Source organism: Arvicola amphibius, chromosome 4 (genome assembly GCF_903992535.2).
Source record: "Arvicola amphibius chromosome 4, mArvAmp1.2, whole genome shotgun sequence".
Classification (NCBI taxonomy): domain Eukaryota; kingdom Metazoa; phylum Chordata; class Mammalia; order Rodentia; family Cricetidae; genus Arvicola; species Arvicola amphibius.
The window spans coordinates 68614519-68628495 of NC_052050.1; the positions used below are offsets into that span (position 1 = coordinate 68614519).

Sequence of the window (13977 nt, forward strand, 5' to 3'; positions counted from 1 at the left end):
TCTGGTCCAGCATGAGTACTGTGTAGTCCCAAACAGCCCGTCTAAAGCCTCATTCTAGAGATCAGGAAAAAAAAGCAATCACCTGGGAGCACCCACTGCTACAGCAGGGGGAGGGGGTGTGCACCTTACTCGAAGCCACAGGATAGTGGACACCACCCCACACAGACACCTGTCAGAAGGGGAAAGTGCATCGGGCCTAAGACCTTGGCCAGAATCCCATTCACCCGAATCACTCTAGCTCCAAGCCCAGAAACACAAGACAAGTCCCCACAAGAACTGGGAAGTTGTGGAATGTGGAGTTGGTTCTCATCTCTCTTGGCTACCGCGGTAGGTGAGTATGTGCCCTTATAGCTCCTTAAACGTCGGTGACTCTGCAAAGCCAGGATAGCTTCCGGAAGTGAGTGAGATGCCCCTGTCTCCTAATGGGTGTTCAAGAGTCCACAGCTGAATGTGGGCCTACCATGTGCCACTTGCTGGGGTAGTGAAGGGTGGTATGGAAAAAAATGGAGAGATGGCTCAGGGGTTAAGAGTGCATACTGCTCTTGCCGAGGTCCCAGGTTTGATTCCCAGACCCACATCGGGCGGTTCAAAACTGCCTATAACTCCGATTCAGGGGATCCAAATACCCTCTTTCTGAACTCTGAGGGCCCCTGCATGCATACACACAAATTCACATAGGCACAGACATGTACATTTAAATAGACACTTTAAAAAATGAATTTAGTCCCACAGACCTTTCTTATCCACCTACTGTGGGCCAAGTGGTTCCACCCAAGATCCTGAAGACAAAGCTGCCTGGGTAAAGAAGCCCTTCACCCATCTCTCTGGTCAAGGGGAGGGGGCTTTAGATGGTACAGGACTGGGCTAAGCCCAGATCCTTCCTGCAAGCCAGCTGGGTCTGCAGTCTGACTTGATGCTCCCTACTTGACAGCTGACAGTGTTTCATAAATTATCCTCCAGTTACTCAATACCTGGTGGTGCACAAATGCTTGTTACTAACATTGTATCAATGGCATTAAAATAACAGAAATAGATTTGAGTTCCTTCCAGGACACATGTGAAACAAATGATGTGGTGGGCAGGGGGGTGCCGGGGTGAATTCAGTCCTCCTCAAAAGCTCCTAAGGCAAGTGTAAAAGTTTCTAAGGTGTCCTTCTGCATGCCTAAAGGCTTCTTGTTAATCGGATCATTTTATCCTTTTCCCCAAACTCAATGAAGTATATATAATTGTCCCTAATTCGCAGATGAAAAAAACCTGAAGTTTGAAATCTTCCTACCAGTGTGACCTTGGACAAACCACGCAGAGTTGTGGGCCTCCAATCAGATGTCAGGCCCTGAAAACAGTTTCCCGAATGCACAGTCGCATTTGACACAGAACAAGGAATCCATCGCTAAGGCCAAGGAGGCCAAGGTATACGGCTCTCCTTGCGGTCTTGCCTCCAGTCTAGGCCCAGGTGCTTGTCCCTGAGGCCTAAGTCCATCCAGGACAGCCCGTTCCGTCTGGGAAGGCAGTGGCATGCGCGGGAGGGACCCAGCGCCACCTACACCGGGTGTGGGCCGACCAGGGCGTGTAGGGGTCAGGGGCCCCAGGGTATGGCCATGCCTGGAGTTCGTCCCCTCGGCGGAGGAAGCTGGGTCTGCAAAGGCTCTCGGGGCTGGCGGGGAAGAGCTTGGGCTGAGGAAGGGTCTCTCTTCCAGATCCACGCCGAAGGATCTAGAGCCAGAGGGCGCCGCCGGGGAAGGTCACCTACACCCGCGGCCCGCAGGGCCTGCACGCGGCTGCCCTTGCCCTTCCGCTCGTCTGTTTCGATCGCCCCTCTCTCCCAACTGCGGATGTTTTGCATGCTCTGACTCGGATCTCTCCCACCAGAGATCCGCTCGGCGCCCGCCCTCCAGGCCTCCTCTACCCACCCGCTGACCCTCCAGGCCTGCGATGATCCTCTCTGGTTCACCCTTCCCGGGGCCCTTCTCCTAGGCCCTGCACCCTCGCCCGATCGTCCCTCGATCGCCTCCCTCGAGATTCCCCAGGAGCGCTGCCCGAGGCCCCCAGGGACTCAGGCATTGCCCGGGCCCTCTGCTGCGCCTACCTCGGAGGTGGTGACGGCGGGAGCAGCGACAGCTACGGCGGGGGCTGCGGCGAGGAGGCTGCGAGCGCAGGGAGCGGGCCGAGGGAGGAGCGGCGCGGATCACGGCGGCGCGGACACGCCCCAGCTCTGCGCGCCCGGCCCCGAAGCTCCACCCCCGGCTCCACCTCGGACAGCGCCCAGATCTGTCCCGGGGTCTTCTACCCACCCCTCGCGCAGTGCTCTGACCCTCAGTGGCTCTGTGACCGTGTGCGACAGCGCGTAAAGGCCTGCGTGCACCCGGGCACGGAGCGATAAGGAAGCGTGGGGCTGACGTGCGTGAGGTGTGTGCGTGCGCGGGGACACGCGGGTCACTGCTAGAGCCTCCAGGCTGCTGGAAGCATTTGGGAAGACGGGGGAGGGGAGCTTCCGGTACACTGAGCGGTGGCCTGGGGACTTCAGCGGATAGGGGCGCCGGAGTCTTGTAGCTCCTTGCGCAGCATCGAGACTGCGAGTCATCCTGAGGCCCAGTGGGGACACTGGGGCTGCGGAGGTGGCGCTGCACAGGGCAGAGCGGCTACTGTCTTGCGCTCCGACCTCACTACACCAGGTTTCCGGAGCTTGCGACACGCCCGCGTGCGTCAACGAGTGATTTGCGAATTAAACTCCCCTGACAGCCGGCTCTGCACTGCAAATTTGCGTGCAATTTTCCCTCGTGGCGAAGCCGCTAGCCGCCATTTCCCAAGCAATTGAGAAACTAGAAAAGGCAAAGTGAGTTTGGGGGGGAACTCGCTGCAGAATCTCCCTGCGTGGAGAGGTCACGCGGGTTCTGGATGTCTGCTCTCCTGCAGTGTGGCGCGGACCGTCACTTTCTCCCAGCCTGGTATCAGCACATGGTCTCCTTCCCTAGAGTGGCTCTCAGCGTCCGGTGCCAAACCAAATCAAAACAAGCTTGGAGAATCTGTGTAATCGCGGGTGAATGAGGATCTCACACCCTTTTCCTGCAACTAGCAGACGTCCTAGGAGAATCCAGGCTTTTGGGGTCCAGCGGAGGAAGCGCCAATTGGTTGGTTGCTCACAGCCAGTTGTGGCTGAATTAGGCAGCTGGGACACTGGCGGCCGCTCTTTGTTTAAAAAGCTGTTCCAAGAGGCTGAAAGAAGGAAACTGATAAGGGTGGTGTGTGTGTGTGTGTGTGTGTGTGTGTGTGTGTGTGTGTGTGTGCGCGCGCGCGCGCGCTTGGGGAGAGGCAGACATGGAGTTCAGTGGTACAGAGCTTGCTTAGCATTTGGAGGAACCCGAGTTCAAGCCATCAAGCCACAGTTTTTCTATAACTTCCCAAATCTGCAGATCTACCTGAGAACAAAGACCCAACCCACTCCCAGAGTAAGGCAAGCCTAGGTAAGCTGCTGAGTCACCGGGGAGCAAGCAAGATGAGACAGAGTCCAAAGAACAAGACTTGTCTCCAAGAGTCTTACATTTGGCCCTGGGCTCTGATGCCCAGTTGTGGGGCAAAAAGCCAATGCTCAAGGTCCTCCTCACCCTCCAAGTACCAGCCCAGCATCCTTTTCAGGTCCCTCAGCCTGGAAGAGTTCTAGTGGCTTCCCCTGTTCTCCCCAGCTGCCCCAGGTAGAGTTTGAAATCACCAAGACAGCTTCCAGACAGCTTTGGGCTGTGTGGCTATGGGCACAAAGTATGGCTTCTCAGAGCCTCAACTTGGGAATGTTGGTGTTAGCTTAAAATGAAACGCATGGGGCTGGGGATGTAGCTGACTAAGACTCAGTGAGCAGTTTGTGTCACTTTTCCTGGGAAGGATAAACAGCTTTTCCTGGGGACGATAAACAGCTACTCGATGATAGACTAAAGCGTTCCACCCAGAGCCTCCTTTGGCAAACCAAGGAAGGTGTTGAAGGCATTTACAAGGTGACTCAAGGTAGCTGAAAAACCCAGCCCATCATAGCTTCCAGCTCCCAGAAGCTGCATGCGTCCCTGGAGCAGGGCACAGCTAGCAGGCAGTTCAAACAGAGTCTCCAGCGACTGTTGGCTATCTAGATAGGGACCCCACGAGTCTGATAACTGAACTTCCCAAGCATCGGATCTTTCAACAGCTTCCTGGTTTTTTATTTTACTTTCTGGTGCTGGGGAGGGAACCTAGGACCTGGAGCTTGCTAGGCAGCTTCCTGCCCTTTATGTATCTCTTTCCTTCCAGAAGGGAATGCTTTTATCCCAAGGAATTGACTGCACACGAAAAGTAAAGAAAATCAGCTAGGATAGGGAGTGAGCCCTTGGGGTTGGGCTCTAACCGCACTGGAAGGGTGACTCATTGATCCTTCCCAGTCACAGCCTTTAGGGGGAGGTAGCAGCAGGTCCCCTCCTCTTCCAGCCTGTCTAAGCTGATTGGGCAGGCACAGAAAACCTGACCCAACCCCGACCAGTAGGATTCTTCCTTGTAAATTTGAACTAAGAAAAATCAGCGTCAGAGAGAAACAAGGGGATGGTCCTGGAGTCGGCAAGTTCCTCCGCACGGTTTGCATCTCTGTCCGCCCTGAAAAGCAAGCAAAGCACTGTGGGATTGCAAGAGGCTTTGGACCGGTTTCCTCATGTACCCACCCCCAGAGCTAGTCAATTCCTTGTGAATCCAGAGAGGTCTTGCTGACTTGTGGGGACATGCCAGCCCTACCATAGTTTCTCTGGGGATAAATGACGCAGTATCACTTCCAGAGTGTGTGCTTCTTTGGAGGAGGCAGTGTTATGTGACAGAGCCCTGCTCTTCCCTGGCTCTGAGGAGGAACCAGTGAGACCCTGGAGGAGCTCTTTAGCTGTGGAAATAGACGTTCCCTAAAATCCAAGCTGGGGCAGAGGTCAGCTGGGGCTAAAGTATGCTGCCACTAGCCTCCCCTGCCGCTTCCCAGCTGAGACAGTAGGTTCCCAGCTGTGTGTGTGTGTGTGTGTGTGTGTGTGTGCGCGCGCGCGCGCGCGCGCCTAGTTTGTTTACATTGGATTTTTTTTCTTTTTGGTACTAAACCTGGTTGCTGCTTACTACATACAGAACAAAGTAAACCATCTAGGAAGGGATTTAGGGAGTTATGAGTGTAAGACTATTTTACTCTATTACTTTAGAGGCTAGATTAGTTCAGTGTATCCTTGGGTAAATTCTTTCTTATACTAGATATTTATTTGTAATTATATTTCAATTTTTATTTATGTATGCACAGGTTATGGACAGCTTGCAGGGGTCCCCATTCTTTGATTTCTCCATCTTTTTTGGTCCTGGGTATTGATGAGCCCTCAGTCCTGTCCCACCCCTATCATCTGCAGCCTGCTAAAGTGTTCCAGAGATTTTTTTTTTTTTTTGGTTTTTCGAGACAGGGTTTCTCTGTGGCTTTGGAGCCTGTCCTGGAACTAGCTCTTGTAGACCAGGCTGGCCTCGAACTCACAGAGATCCGCCTGCCTTTGCCTCCCGAGTGCTGGGATTAAAGGCGTGCGCCACCGCCGCCCGGCTGTTCCAGAGATTTCTGTGGGAAAATCCTCATTCATAATTGTTAATGGGAAAAATCACAATGCTGTCCACATTACTGTGACCACATTACAGACTACAGACATGTTACGGCAAGCCAGACAATGGCAAGAGATACCCGTCCTGGTTATGGGGCCCTGTGAGTATATTCCTTAAGGTAGGGTCTTTCTATATCTGAAGCTGACCTTTAACTCATGGTGATCCTCCTGCTCAGCCTCCTAACTGTTGGGATCTCGGGTATGTACCACCATACCACCATATCCAGCAATGATGCTTTTTTTAAAAAGATCCATTTGTTTTACTTTTTGTATGTTGCCTGTATATATGTTTATGTGCCAAATGCATGCCTAGTGTCCCTGGAGGTCAGAAGGTAGTGTCGGATCACCTGGTGTCCTGGATGGTTGTAAACCATAATGTGGATACTAAGAATTACAAACCACCAAGTTCATGCTAAGGATTGAACCCAGGTCCTTTGCAAGAGCAATCAGTGCTCTTAACTACTAAGGCTTATCTCCACCAACCAGCAGGATGTTTTTGTTTTGTTTGTTTGTTTGGGTTTTTTTTTTTGAGACAGGGTCTCTCTATGTACTCCTGGCTACTTGGAGTTCACTATGTAAACCAAGCTGGTCTCAACTCAAAGAAATCCTCCTGTCTCTGCCCCCTAAGTCCTGAGATTAAAAACGTACACTACCATGCCTGACTAAGGATCTTTTTTAAAACCTATTTTCCTGGGACTGAAGATGTCTCAGGGGTTAAGAGCACTTCCTGCTTCTCCAGAAGACTTGAGTTCAGTTCCCAGCACCCACATCAGGAAACTCATAAGCACTTGTAACTCCAGCTACAGAGGTTCTGATGCCCCTCTTCTGGCCTCTGCAGGTATCTGCACTCATGTGACACACATTCACAAATGTGCACATTTACATATATAAATGAAACAAAAAAAATTGAAAAGAACTTTCCTGAAGTGTGGCTGGCATATATAAAAACTATACATGCTTAATACATAGAATTTCCACCTTTAAGCTGTGTTTGGTGGTACACATATTTAATTCTAGCATTCAGGGGGCAGAGGCAGGTGAATCTCTGTGAGTTCGAGGCCAGCTTGGTCTACAGAGTGAATCCCAGGACAGCCAATGCTACTCAGAGAAACCCTGTCTCAGAAATAAAAAGAAGAGAAAAGAAAAGAAAAAAAACAAAAACAACATAAAATGTTTCCATTACTTTAGATACAAACATCCAGGAAACCATCACCATTAACAACTGTACAGATGTCAATCACATCCCTACGTTTTCTTGTGATCGCTCTTTCTAGAGACATGAGAGGTGGCTCAGCCATTAAAAACACTGGTTGTCCTTACAGAGGACCCAGGTCCCAATCCCAGCTTTATTTATGGTGGCTCATAAATACCTGTGATTTCAGTTCCATGCAATCTGGTCTCCGTGGACACCAGGCAATTGTGTGGTGCATCTACATACATGCAGGCAAGCGCTCACACACATAACATTAAACTAAAGAAATCTGGGGCTGGAGAGATGGTTCAGGGTTTAAGAGCGCTAACCGCTCTTCCAAAGGACCTGGGTTCACTTCCCAGCACCCACGTGGTGACTCACAGTCACCTGTCCTTCCAGTCAGTCCTAGAGGACCCAACACCCTCCTCTGTGAGCACTGCACAAACATGATGCAGTCATACAGGCAGGCAAAAAAAATCCATACATATGAAAATATAATTTATTAGTAATTATTAATAATTATATTTTTATTATAATAAACATAAGAAACAACTAAAGAAATCTTTTGAAAAGCAATTATTTGCTATGTATTATTAGGAGGTGTGGGGGGCATGAAGAATGTGCGTGAGCGTGAGAAGGCGATGTGTAATCAGCTCTCTTCTGCACACAGATTAAACACAGGTAGGCCGGCTTACATACCAGACATCTCTACCTACTCACCCATCTCGCCTGCCTTTTGTTTTGTTTTTATATGTTTGGTTAGTTTTTGGTTTTTAGAGACAAGGCTTCTCTATGTAACAACTCTGGCTGTCCTGGAACTCACTTTGTAGACCAGGCTAGCCTGGAACTCACAGAGATCTGTCTGCCTCTGCCTCTCAGGTACTGGGATTAAAGACATACACTACCACCGCCTGGCCTTCTGCCTTTTTAAAAAGATTTATTTTTTATTTTATGTGTATGAGTGCCTTGCCTACCTATGTGTCTGTGCATCGTGAGCATGCGTTGCCCGTGGAGGCAAGAGGGCGCCAGATCCCCTGAAGCTAGAGTTAAGGATGGTAGCGCACCTCCTTGTGGGTGCTGGGAACTGAACCAGGGTCCTCTACAAGAGCAGCAAATGCTCTTAACTTCTGAGCCACTTCATCTCCGGCCTGCTTTTAAGAAGTTTTTAATGATTACCTAAATATTATGAGTTACATAAGTGGCAGTGTATGTGGACATGATTTTTACATACCAACAGCAGGATTTTATGTTCAAGGCCAGCCTAGAGCTGCACAGCAAGACCTCATTTCAAGAAAGCAAAACCAATCTCTCTTCACAGATGGTTTAAACTAAAATACACGACTCATATTGGTGACTTTTTTTTTTCCTAAAACACAGTGTTTGACAACAGCAACTCAATGAAGGACAGGTTTCTCTTGGCTCAGGATTTGAGGATGCCTTCTGTTCTAACAGGAAAGGCTAGTGGTGGACACATGAGGCAGCTGGACACATGGCATCCGTATGCCAACGATGCTTAGAGGGTCAGGTGTGGTGGCACACAGCAGGAATCCCAAGACTTGAGCGGTTGAAGCAGAGCCCGGAAGTTAGGGACCAGCCTGGGCTACATAACCAGCCCTCGTCTTTAATTAATTAGTTAAGTAATTGATTTTGCGAGGGATGCACACATGTCACAGCACACAGGAGAACAGTTTGTAGGAGTCAGTCTCTCCTTCCACCATGGGTCCTGGGGACTTAACTCAGTTCAGCAGGCTTAACTTTACCTTTAACAGCTGAGCCATTACACCAGATCTACAATTTTTACCTATTAACACAAAGTCTTGCTAAACTGCCCCAGCTGGTTTTGAACACACTTTGTATCCCAGGCTGGCCTTGAGTTTACCAAGTTGCCGCAATTTTTCCCTAGCAAGCGTGATGTGATGGCCCAGATTCCATTCCCAGAACCATGGAACACCAGGCCTGGTGGGGCCTGTAATCCCGGCACTTGAGAGGGGTTTGGTGTGGAGGCTGCCTATTCCAGAATTCAGAGCTGTCCTCAGCTAGATTAGGATCATGAGACCGAGACAGAGTCAGCCTGCTCGTGGCACATACTGCAATCCCAGCATTGGGGAGACCGAAGGTAGGATTGCAGTAAATCTGAGGCCAGCCTGTGCTACAGAGGGAGACCCCGTCTCAATAGGGGGACAGAGGGTAGGGAGAAATTTCAGTAGTTAAGAGCATTTGCTGTTCTTCGAGAGGACTTGCGTCTGGCTCCCAACACCAATGTCCCATGTCCCTATAACTTCGGTTCCAGTCTTCTGGCCTCACCAGGCACCACACGCATACGTGCGCGCACACATACATGTTGTATTTTAAAATCTTTTCTTAGCCAAGTGTGGTGGCACACACCTTTAGTCCCAGCACTCTGGAAGCAGTGGCAGATAAATATCTGTGAGTTCAAGGCCAGCCTAATCTACAAAGTGTTCCAGGACAGCCAGAGCTGCGTAGTAAGACCCTATTCAAAAAGAGCAAAAAGTAAAAAAAAAAAAAAAAAAAAAAAAAAAAAAACAATTAAATGAAGGCAGAGGCTCTTGCTGCCTTTGCTGCATCAAAATGTTTCTGAGTTGGAGTGAGGACACTCACTATTTCCGCTATTGGGTAGCAAACCCAGGCCTCCATCTGCCTGCCCTGGTAGCTGTGAGGTTCTTGGATTGGGGTTTGGGTGTGGAAAGTAAAATCAATTGACGGAGGCTGCATTCTTACCAGAGCCCTTTGAGCTCAGGACACCACTGAGCCGGGAAAAAGGCCAGCATTTCTCCTTTCCTCAGCACATTCTGGCCAGAGTGTGTGTGGAGTGTGTGTGTGTGTGTGTGTGTGTGTCTAAGATTCCATAGTACTGCAAGGACAGGCATTGTCTTCTTAGGCTACACAATGAATAGAAAGATGGGGTCTGCCCCAGAGACGAAGCTGCACCTGCCTCTGTCACTTGATTTAGTGATACAAGTCTTTGAAGAACCTGACCAAGTCACCTGTTACGGTGGCCTCTGCTAACAGGCACAACTTCATGTTTGTGTTGTTGTTGTTTTGCTGTTGTCCTTGTGGTTATTGTTATTGTTTTTTAGACAAGAGTTTCACTATGTAGCTCTGGCTGTCCTGAAACTCACTAAGTGAACCAGCCTGGCCTTGAACTCAAAGAGATCCATCTGCCTCTGTTTCCAAATGCTGGAAACAAAAGTGTGTGCCACTCCATGGCTGTTTGTTTTTTTTTTTTTTTTCTTGAGACATGGTCTCATGTAGCCCAGGCAGGTCTCAAATTCACTATTATGTAGTCAAGGATGACCTGAACTCCTACTCCTCTTGCCTCCACTCCTAGTGCTGGGATTATAGGCATGAGCTACCACACACGGTTTGTGCAGTGGCATAGCCTGACTCCTGGGGCTGCCTGCGTGCTAGATGCTAAGCTCGACCCACTCCCTGAGCTACATCCTTGGCCCAGTGGTCACTTCCTCCGCTCTAAGCCAAAGGCAGGTTCTTTCTTCTGTGTTTTTCTTCTTCATTCAGCTCTTTGCTTCCTTCACGGAACAACAGACTAATCACAGTTTTGCTAACTTCCTTATTGGGATGAATGCTGTCCAGGAGTCAGGGCTGGCTTTGACTTGTCTGCCTCGTCCCTTTTTCAGAGCACTGTCACGTGACTGGTGTCCGACACACCACCAGTGGATGATGGGTGACCCTCAGCATGAAAGCAGGTGACCAGCCCACTGGGCTCTTGTGTCCTGTATTCTACTGTAGACGTGGACAGCTGAAGACCGTGACCTGAGGGGTTCAGTCTTCCCATAAGAATGGACTCTGCAGGGGCTGGAGAGATGGCTCAGTGGCTAAGAACATTGCCTGCTCTTCCAAAGGTCCTGAGTTCAATCCCCAGCAACCACATGGTGGCTCACAACCATCTGTAATGAGGTCCGGTGCCCTCTTCTGGCCTGCAGACATACACACAGACAGAATATTGTATACATAATAAATAAATAAATATTTTTTAAAAAAAAGAATGGACTCTGCAGCCTACTGCAGGCTGGGGGTTGAACTTATCCACACACGAGTGAAGAATTCAGCCCTGTCCAGAGGGAGGTCTGGACTTTGCCCCAGCTCCAGAAAGTACTGCCCAAGGGGAGGATCTTCATTTAGAGAGAGTTGGCCATACAGGATAAATCAACAATGTGGTTATGGGCTTTGACCCAACATATGCAGCTGGACCTTGGAAGATCTGGAGGACTGGGGTTGGCCTCATGGGCAGCGAGTAGGGAACCCTAATACACATTCTAGGTCTCAAGGCAAGGCATGGTGCTCTGTGTGAGTTGGCACACGGGGAGAGTGGTGGAGGCCAACTGGGGACTCCATCGGCAGGAGACAGCAGACAGCTTCTTGGGGATCCTCCTGGCCTTGCCCACCCTTCTCTTCCCTGGGTTGGTTTTACCTGAGACTGTGAGGAAGGCAGAGGTCTCAATGAGTTCTTTTTTTGTTTTTTTTTTTTTGGTTTTTCGAGACAGGGTTTCCCTGTAGTTTCTAGAGCCTGTCCTGGAGCTAGCTCTTGTAGACCAGGCTGGCCTCGAACTCAGGGATCCGCCTGCCTCTGCCTCCCGAGTGCTGGGATTAAAGGCGTGCGCCACCACCGCCCGGCTTCAATGAGTTCTTAAATATGAGGGTGGCCTTGGGGATCCCTAGATTTGCAGTTGGTGTCAGCACAGAGGGGGTGTGGGTGTAGCCTAATAGACTTTCCTATGTTAAGAGCAGTGTCTGTATTACCTCCATTATCTCCATTATGGTAATGCCATACCCCCATGCATATTACACACACACACACACACACACACACACACAGACTGAGATCAGATGTCAAACTAGGCACTATGCTGTATGCAAAGTCTGGACCCCCTCAGGGATCCTCAGCAGAGGGGCTCATTGTTGCCCAGTGGCCCCTCCTACAATGCCTCGCTCTCTGTCCCTCCAGGGAGAGGTTCTTTCTGATCTTGGCAATGACTAGTAGGCAGACAGTAAGTCAGCAGCCACGTTTGTTGGTTTCTGGGTGCTCTAGAAGAAAGAGGCAGGAGACTGAGCTTCAGGGCTCACTGTGGCACACCCTAACTTCTTCCCCCCAGACCCATAGGCCCATCCTCTCTCTTAAAGCCACCATTTTCCAGGTGCAGGGCACACACTGTGGAGCCCAGGACACAGCCCTTCTTGCCAGAGCCACCAGCTTCGGATGCCTTTCCAGGATCATAAGTCTCAGGTTCTAGTCTAAAGTTAGCAGCTCTGCTGCCTGGGCTCACAAAACAAGTCGGTCTATGACTCTTACATAAGCAGGTCAGACCTTTGCTCCTCCTCCGCCCCCCAGCTCCTCCCTGAAGCTTTCCTGGTCACTATGCCAAAGCTGCTTCTATCAGGGACACCTCCCCTGCTCTCCACAGGAGAAGTCCCTAGCACACACTTTATTATTCTATCTGCCAGTGGAGGGAGGGGTGGAGAGAGAGCAAGTGCCGGGTCTTGGGGTGGCTGCCATGTGATCCTGCAGGACTAGAAGAGACGGAACCCCCTGCCCAGCCTGTAAAGGGAAACATAGAAGATTGATTGTTTCCAAAGCCTTTTATGGAAATCAAACCACAAGCATCCTAAGAGATACAAAGTCCCTGTGGTGGTTCCAATGAGAACGGTCCCCAAGGCTCATGTGTGTTGCGGAATATTATTTTAAGACAATAAATGTGTTACTTTCGCTTATACTGTGGAACATTTGTTTGATGATGCAAAGAGGTGTTGCTTTCTTTTATACTTCATTTGTAACTCTGTGAAGCAGTGTTACTTTGCCTAGATAAAACACCTGATTAGTCTAATAAAGAGCTGAACGGCCAATAGCCAGGCAGGAGAAAGGATAGGTGGGGCTGTCAGGCAGAGAGAATAAATAGGAGGAGATTGAGGAATGAGAAAAGTAGATCAAGGAGCGAGAAAAGAAGAGGCCAGCCACCCAGCCACACAGCAATCAACGGAGAAGGAAGTAAAGAAAGGTATACAGAACTAGAGAAAGACAAAAGCCCAGAGGCAAAAGGTAGATGGGATAATGGGATAATTTCCAGTTAAGAAAAACTGGCTAGAAAAAAAGCCAAGCTAAGGCCTGGAATTCATAAGGAAGAATAAGACTCTGTGTGCATTTATTTGGAAGCTGGGTGGCTGCCTTCCCCCAAGAGTAAAGAGTAATAAAAACAACCAACACCCAACTACACATGTTTGAATCTTGGTCCCCTGTTTGGGAAGGATTAGGAGATGCATCTTTTATAAGAGTTGCCTTTGTCCTAATGTCTCTTCACACAATGGAAAAATAACTAAAGCAGTACCCTAGAGGAAAAGCCAGTTGAAGAAAAATCCCAATGTAAAGCCAAGCATGGTGGTTCATGCCTATAATCCCAGCACTTGGGAGGTACAGGTAGAAGAATCAGAAACCCAAGGTTATCCTCAGTCAATGCAGCATCCCAGGCCAGCCTGGGTACCCTGTCTCAAAAAAAAAAAAAAAAATCCCAATTTCAATTTTGTGTTTTGTTATTGATAATGTTTTGGTCTTATTTTGTTTCGTTTTGGTTTTTTTTTTTTTTTTTTTTTTTTTTTTTTTTTTTTTTTTTTTTTTTTTTTTTGAGACAGGATCTCACTATGTATCCTGGCTAGCTTAGAACTCCCAGGATGGCTTTGAACTCACAGAGATCCATGTGCTTCTGCCTCCCGGATACTGAGGCTACAGGAGATTGCCACTGTGCCCTGAAGAAGTCCCAGCTTGGTGGAAAGAAATGGAGAGAAGTAGATTCTGAAAAGGTTGCACACCCAGGAGTCCTGGAAGGAAGGCTGGGGATGCTGCTCATGAACTTCACCCCGCCTCAAGGGTCTCTGCCTCTCTTTGGGGAATGTGGCTGTCACAGGTTGCCCCCAGGGACCTTAAGGCACGGGAGAGCTGCCAGCCTGGAGAGCGTGTGCCCTTAACAAGAGAAAAGAAATCCAGAGTGGGGCTGTGTTCAGAATATGGCTGCTGTTCCTCCATACCATATTCTCTGTTTTCTCTGGTGGCTTAGCCTGTTGAAGCCTGTGCCCTGTGGCTCAAGTTGGCTTTGAACTTGTGGCAATCCTTCTGCCTCAAACCCTGAAGTGCTAGGACTACAA

The 13977-nt window shown here is 49.4% G+C and overlaps 1 long non-coding RNA gene across 1 annotated transcript; it reads left to right on the forward strand.

Moving 5' to 3' along the window:
* Positions 1-2187: 2187 nt before the first annotated feature.
* On the forward strand, positions 2188-10698 carry LOC119812710. The gene is made up of 3 exons (XR_005285116.1): positions 2188-2406; positions 7405-7488; positions 10464-10698. It is a non-coding gene; the product is annotated as an uncharacterized LOC119812710 (long non-coding RNA).
* The last annotated feature ends 3279 nt before the right edge of the window (positions 10699-13977 follow it).